This window comes from Calidris pugnax, unplaced genomic scaffold (genome assembly GCF_001431845.1).
Source record: "Calidris pugnax isolate Ruff unplaced genomic scaffold, ASM143184v1 scaffold407, whole genome shotgun sequence".
Lineage (NCBI taxonomy): Eukaryota > Metazoa > Chordata > Aves > Charadriiformes > Scolopacidae > Calidris > Calidris pugnax.
In genome coordinates, this window is record NW_015091179.1 from 392,960 (window position 1) to 400,503 (window position 7,544).

Here is a 7,544-nt window from a genome sequence, read left to right on the forward strand (position 1 = left end):
TTTCTCTTTTTTTTCTTTTCTCTCCCTCTTTTTTTTTTTTTTTTTTTTTTTTTTTTTCCTCCCCTTGTCTTTGTCAGCTAAAAATATGCAACCCACCAGGGAGGGCGGGCGGGGGGAGCTACTGCCGCCAAAGGTTAGAGCCAGTGCCGGGCTGGAAAAGCCTCTGGAGGGGGATGTAGATGCTCCCCATTGCCTTGTAGGGGGGGTTCTGCTGTGGGACAGCCCCCTTTGCCTGCGCTGGGGGTCAAGGTTTTGCCCCCACTGCGCATGGGAGGGAGCGAGGTTTGGAGGCAGAGCCCACTCAGGACGTGGCACAACACACAGCCAAGGGGTTGGATCAGTGTCCGTCTGTCCTGTCTCTTTCCCAGAGGGTCAGAATATGCCCAGGGATGCTCAGCAGCTGGGGGTGGGATGTCCAGGCACCCTGAGGGGGGGGGAGATGACCCCACAGGGCAGGGATCAAAGCGGCCGAGGCTGGGGGCAGGCAGGAGCGTGGGAGGGAGGTGGGCGGCCAGGGCGGAGGGAGGGTGTGATGTACCTAATATCCCGCTCCACCACGGAAAGGATGGAACAGAAAAACAACCCGGGGGCTCGTCATCTTGAGGAGATGTTGTCAGGGGCCGAGAGGCACTGAGCGGTGCCAAAGCAAGCAGGGAAATTAAATTGGGATGAATCACCCGGAGCCGGCAGCGTTCACCTGAGCCACAAAACCTGCTACAAACACAGCGAAAACATGTTTCCCAGCTCCCAGGGTTGCAATTTTAAGCCTTGGCCAGCTCTGCAGGAAGGTGGTAGGCTTCAAACCTGGCTTATTATTTCTGGTTTCCCCCCACCAAGGACGGGAATGTTGCAGCAGAACATCTTGGTGAGGGGGGTAACGACCAGCCACGGGCTCCTTTCCAGAGCCAGTGACCTGGCAGAGGGACACAGGAGCCAGGACTCCCCAGCAGGACCAATCCTTGGGCGCCCTCCAGGGCTGAGAGTGGGTGCTGGGTGGGGGAGATGGCCAGGAGATGGCCAGGGATGCTGCAGCATTGGCAGGCTGAGATGCCAAGAGTGGGAGACGCACCATGGAGTCAAATTTAAGTGGGAGGCAGGAGGCAAAGAGTAGGAAGAAATTCCCCGTGTGGCCCCGGGGCAGCTGTGGGGCAGGACATTTACTGATGCCCTGGGATGGAGGTGTGAGGAGCAGGGAGGTGACAGCGCTGCTGCTGCTGCTAAAGTGAGGACATGCCAACACGGGGGACACCAGGCAGTGCTGCTTGAACTGGGCAGGGTTGGCCACCTCTGACCTGGCAGAGGGACACAGGAGCCAGGACTCCCCAGCAGGACCAATCCTTGGGCGCCCTCCAGGGCTGAGAGTGGGTGCTGGGTGGGGGAGATGGCCAGGAGATGGCCAGGGATGCTGCAGCATTGGCAGGCTGAGATGCCAAGAGTGGGAGACGCACCATGGAGTCAAATTTAAGTGGGAGGCAGGAGGCAAAGAGTAGGAAGAAATTCCCCGTGTGGCCCCGGGGCAGCTGTGGGGCAGGACATTTACTGATGCCCTGGGATGGAGGTGTGAGGAGCAGGGAGGTGACAGCGCTGCTGCTGCTGCTAAAGTGAGGACATGCCAACACGGGGGACACCAGGCAGTGCTGCTTGAACTGGGCAGGGTTGGCCACCTCCCCGTGGTGGCCTCCATGGCTAGAAGGAGTGGGGCCAACCCATCTAGGCCATGTCTTGGCCACCCGAAACAAGCTGGCAGCCCCCAGCCCTGTGGGGTGTGATTTATGGGTGGAGGGATCAGTCAGGTGGAGGAGGCAGTGCTGGGCACACATGGCAGGTCCTGATGGAGGAGAAGGGGCTACCAGAGCAGGATGGGGCTGAGACCCAGGGGACTGGGCTAGAAATTCCTCAGCCTTCCCCAGAGTTGGATTTACTCCTGTGGCAATGGGGATGGTCCCACTGGGCATGGGATTGTGTCTGCTCTCAGGGAAGCATCCTGGTGCTCAGCTGGAGGGAGAGAGCAGGTCCTGGCTGAGGGGTCCAGCTGGCTTGATGTCCCTCCACTCCCAAAGCCTTGTGTCTTCTCCCCAGCCTTCTCCCCAGCAGAGACACCTGGGAAGAGAGGTGTTTGGCAGAGGGTACACTGAGGCACGACGGGGGCTGCCTGTCCCCATTGCAAGGCAGGTTCAGCCAAGATGAGGGCTCTGCAGCCTTGGGATTCCCAACCACAGCTCATCCCAGGAAGCTCTCCCACAGGCTGGTGGGACCATGGGGCTCCTCCGCTGCCTGACGGGCAGGAAGCTCCTGGCAGGGCTCTGGGAGAGCCCGCACCGCCTCCGCCGGACGGGGATCTGCCCACGGGAGCAAGGACGTCCTGGCTCCTGCCCGCGCAGCCCGGGCAGGTGGCATCGGGTGTCCGCAGCTGCGAGACGCCTTTCATCTCCTGCCAGGCAGGGGCTCGCTTTCCGTCACCTGCTGCCCTCCAGGACGGAGGCCAAGCGAGCCCCGGGCAGGGCTGATGTGCGAGACGTGGCCGCTCTGCCCGCACGTCCTCTGGCTGCAGGAAGGGGACGGGGACGACACGGTGAGACGCCTGAGACGGGCCGTGGGTGCCCCAAGTCAGCATCCCACCCCACAGCCCCCACGCTGCCCGCCCCCAGCCCCTCGGCTCAGGGTGGGTTTAGCTGCTGGCAAAGCCCCGGTTGGGAGCTGGCTGCTCCGCGTACCTTCCCTGCAAAACATTCCACTGCTTTGAGCTCGGGAATCAGTGGGAAGAGGGGGAGCAGGGGGGCAGGCGGGGGGGCATGTGTGGGCTGGCGGGGAGGGGGTGTTGGTGGGACACGCGTGGTCAGCAACATGTCTGGGCACCCGTGTGCGTGTGTCAGCACATGTGTGTGCTCAGGAGCGTGTGCTATGGGGAAATACATACATATATGTATGTATGTATGTATATATGTGCATTTCCAAGCCGGCGTTGCACGCCTGTGAGACTGCAGCATCCCTCGGCTGCGGCGTTTCTCAGCGTGTGCAGCCTAATGAGCCGGCACGGCGGAGTTAATTGAGGGGACAGACAAGCAGAGCTCGTCATTAAGGAAAGCGCTGCAGCAGGTAGCGGTGACAAGATGCTGCCTGTCCCCCCGGGCTGACGGCAGCCCCCGCGGGGGACAGTGACAGTCTGAGTCTCTGGGGAAGACGGCTGAAGACGAGCGTCCCACGTGCTGCCACCCTCACCCAGGGCCGGCTCCATTAGCAAAAGCAGCCAGGGAGTGGGAATTGCTGCCATCTGCATGGAGGAGTAAGTCTGCCGGGGCTGGCAGGGGGGTGGCTGAGCCCTGGAGCTGGTGACTTGCCCACCCCTCCACCAGGAGCGTGTCCCTGCTGGTGCACCCTTGCGCGGGGTGATGATGCCCTGGCTGCCGAAGCTGCCCCCTCAGCTCCCACCATTAGGTTCCAGAGTGAACACGCAGCAGAGGGGACAGAACAGCCGGCTCCCAGCAGCACGGGGAGCCTGTGCCAGCAGCCCACAAGGACGGGGAGCCTTGCTCAGGGCTGTCAAGATTCTCGCTAGAGAGGCTCGCAGAGCTGGAAAGGAGCCTTCGCCGCCTCCATAGTCAGGAGCTCCCACACTCCGCCTTCCCTCTTCCGCTCTCCGCCTGGCCGTGCCTCTCCCTGGGAGGCCACATCCCCAGAAGACATGTCCCCAGGCTCCCCTTGGGAACCTGGCCCCATGGGCATCTCCATCTCAAGGGCCGGGGAGGTGTCGTTCTGCCCCGTTCACTCTGAAACCTAATAGCGGGGCAAGAGCCCATCCTGTGGGGGGGAAGGCATCCTGCTGGAGCAGAGTCTGCCCCCCTGCCTCCTCCCTCTCATCACTGCAGCCCCCCCTCCCCCCCCCCCAGCCCTGCACCCCCTGCCCCAGCCACCAGCCCCGCAGGCAGAGTGAAACCCTCCTGGAGCGCGCATCCTCCTGGACGGATTCACGGAAGACAACGAGCTCATTTGGTAGCTGCTGGGCTGCTGTCAGGGGGATCGGAGTGCTTACGGGTTGATAACCTTATCGCAGACACATCCCTAATTAAGCTTGTTAGTTCTTTATGATAAACAACATATGGGCTGGGGCCAGGGGGCTCGGCTGGGCCACATGCTCTCCAGCAGCGTGCAGCCCGTGGGGCGGTCCAGGCAGGAGAACAGGCAGCCCTGTGTTTGTGCCCAGCTCTCCCTCCCCTTCCCGAAAGGGACCTTCAACCCCGTGGCTTCCCTGACCCTCCAAACCCTAATATTGGTCTTGGGTTTCTCCTCTGGACCTGAGCAGGTCAGCAGGAGGGGGACTGGATTGCCCGAGGCTGCCAAGGCTTTGCCGACACTACAGGAACCTCCTCCCACGGGGAAGGCCACGGGGAAACACAAGCGGACCTACCAAGTGTCTCCTGGGGGCCTGGAGGTGAAGGGATGGTGGAGAAGAGCAGCTCTGTACTCGAAACAAAAGGACCACAGCTCAACCTGCTATTGAGTGGGTGACCCTCAGGGTTTACACAGGGCCTGCCACCCACCCCAGGATGGTTTAGTTGTCCATCTTATGGCTGGTAGTTGGGGGTATCCATCAATCCATCCATCGACTCACCCAGGGATCCACCCCACCATCCACCCTTGCCTTCACCCCTCCTTCTGCCCATCTCCCCAAGCTCTGGGTGCTCACAATCTGACACATCCCATCCCCCCCACCCCCCGCCGATGCTCATTAGGTACCAGCACATGTCTCTGACGGGGTGCAGGGAGGGCACCCACTCGCTCCCCCTCCTCACAGCCCCAGCGCTTCTCATCTCCGAGATCTCACCTTGCTGGTGGAGGAGCTCGGCAGGACGCCGCATCCCTGGGGAACAGCAAGCCGAGCGATAACGAAATCGCAGCGGCGAGGAGAAATTACCTTGCCTGAATTTTAAAAACTTCTTGCTGAGGTTGCCGTGGTAACTGAAAGGTGCATCACGTTGCTCTGACAACCCCGAAACAGCCAGGTTTTTGCCTGGCGGGCTCCGAAGTGGCAGGTTTTGGGGAGGGGGGAGCCCAGTGTGGCGGGGAGCGGGTGGCCCATGGGATGCTCAGCCCAGAGCACCCGCCCAGACAAAGATGTTCCCCTCCCCACAGCTTCATCACCACCCCACCATCATCTCCAGCCTCTCCCCCTCCATCTCTGGTGGGGAGAGCTGGAGGAAGAGGACTGAGGGGCTCCAAACCCAACTGTGCATTCCCCTAAGAAGGTGGTGGGGAGGTGGGATGGGCTCCAGGTTGGGCCACCCTGCTGTGGGCATCCCTGGCACCGCACAGGAGTTGCTGGGAGCCCCAGCAGGCAGCCCGGGCACCCTCCCCGTGCCCAGCTCAGGGTGGGGTTTGGGCACCCAGCATCGCTTTGGGCTCCGAGCCCCCCGGGGAGTGGGAGCAGTATTGTCCCAGCCCGTGTAAATCACTCTGCCACGGAAACAGCCCCAGCGGGTCGAAAAATAGCAGGTGACTCACGCAGAGCAAAGGGTCCAAAATAGCCCCTCCGGAGCGCTCCTAAAATTAGTCTCCCTCCCGGGAGGTCCCGGCCGCTGTGTCCTTGCCAGGGCACAGCCGTGGCATTGAGCCTGCCCGGCTGCTGCCGCCACGGCCGCTTCTCTCCCCCGGGTTGGGGGTGCAGGGTGTCCCCCGCTGCTCCGGGATCTCCCCGAAACAACCCCCCTGGGCGAGGCTGAGCCATGCATCCCCGAGTCTCCGGGCTGATGCAGGTGCCTCCCGTGGACCTGGGCTGCTCTTTGCAGGATGCTCACAGCCCCAAGCGAGACCTGGGCACCCACAGGGGCACCACCCTGCGAGCTATCGGGGTGCCGAGGGCCTGACCCCATCCCTGCTCCCGTTGCCCGGATCTCTGCACGGAGATGGCTGGGCGGTGGATCAGGTGTTTTCCAGTGGAAGTGATTCCCTCGGGAATTGAGGCTTGCTGATACCTGCCTCGCCGTTCCCCCGTGGCAGCTCCCACCCGCTGCCAGGGCTGGGGGTCCCGGGGCAGGGGATGGGGGGTGACGGGGGCACCCCGGGAGCAGCATCCGCTCGGCTGGCACGGCCGGGAGCGCTCCCCGTGCCAGGCCATCCCTCCCGCATGAGGGAGCGGTACCCGGTTAATTAGAGGAAGGGATGAATAATTCCTTTTTATAATGCAACGTCGCGCGGCAGATGCCGTCTGCCTCGTCTCGGCGCGCGGGAGCCCGCGTTACTCTGCTCTCAGCAGAGTTATTTATACACTGGGACATTTTTCAAAGCGCCGCTTTGATGGTCTTCCACCAGCTCGGGGAAAAAAAAGTAGTCCATCCCAAAATAACCCGAGTGAAAGTCACAGCTCTTCATTACGCACATCTTCAACCGGGGGGCTCGGAGAACAAAAACCCGTCACATTCCTCCCATCAAATCCGCCCTTTTCAAGTGCATTTCAAATGGGTTCAAACCGCCGCGGCGGTGGCTAGACGAGTGCTAATGATGCTGCAGGAGCATCCCACCCCCCTTCGGGCCAGGGAGAGGGATGGAGTTTGGGGGGCAGGGGATTTTATGCAGCCTCCAGAGCCCACAGATGTTTTAGGGTGCCCAGGATAGGGTGAAACCTGTGGGGACCACGGTGGGATAGGCTGAGGGAAATGTGGTCCCTCTCTTGTCCGGCTTTTCCTGCTGCAGGAAGCAGGGTTTTTTTTCCCCAAACCAGGCTTTGGAGGAGGGGAATGAGCACCAAATAATTTTTTCCAAGGAACTGGAGCGAAAAAAAAAAAAACAAAAAACCCAGCCCCCATTTCCCCATCGCACCCGCACACACGCACCCCTCGGGTCTGGTTGCTGTTAAAGGGAAAAAAAAAAAAAAAAAGGGGGAAAAAAAAAAAAGAGATGTTTGTAGGTGGTGACAAATTCCTGTGAAAACGTTTCTGACATGAAACCGTCTCCCATCCAAGTTCCCTCCCCACAGAGATGGCTCCCCCCGCTCCCATGCCTGGCAAAAGGCCCGAGCTGCTCCCCCCCCTCTGCCCATGGGGGCTGTGGGGCTGGGACCAGGGGGTGCCCCACGGAGAGGGGGGGGGGCTCAGGCCTTCCCCCCCATCGCCCAGGCTCTGGTGTGTACCACGTTGCCTCCACGGCTCTCTGGAACCCCATGCTGGGCAAGGGACCCCAGGTGTTTTAGTGGGGGGCTGTTTGGTGATGCCCTCCACCATCTGCGCCCCCCAGCACCACGGGATCCCCATGCCCCATGGCATCCCCGTGGCAGCTTGTCACCCCGCTGTCAGTCACGTCCTGCCTGTCAGTCACGCTCTGCCTGTCACCCTCTGGATCCCCAGGTCCTGAAGCATCTCCCCGGGAAGGAGGAGATGGAGCGCCCAGGACGGGGTGAGGTGCCCATGGCCAGTGCCCCCCTGGCACCCAGCTGGCTCTGGCAGGGGGATAACCCTGCCGGCTGCGGCCACAGGTCCCATCCCCGGCATCTCAACTCCCATCTGCTTTTGGTTTCTTCCAACAGCACCACCACAGCACCCCCACCCCCGCCC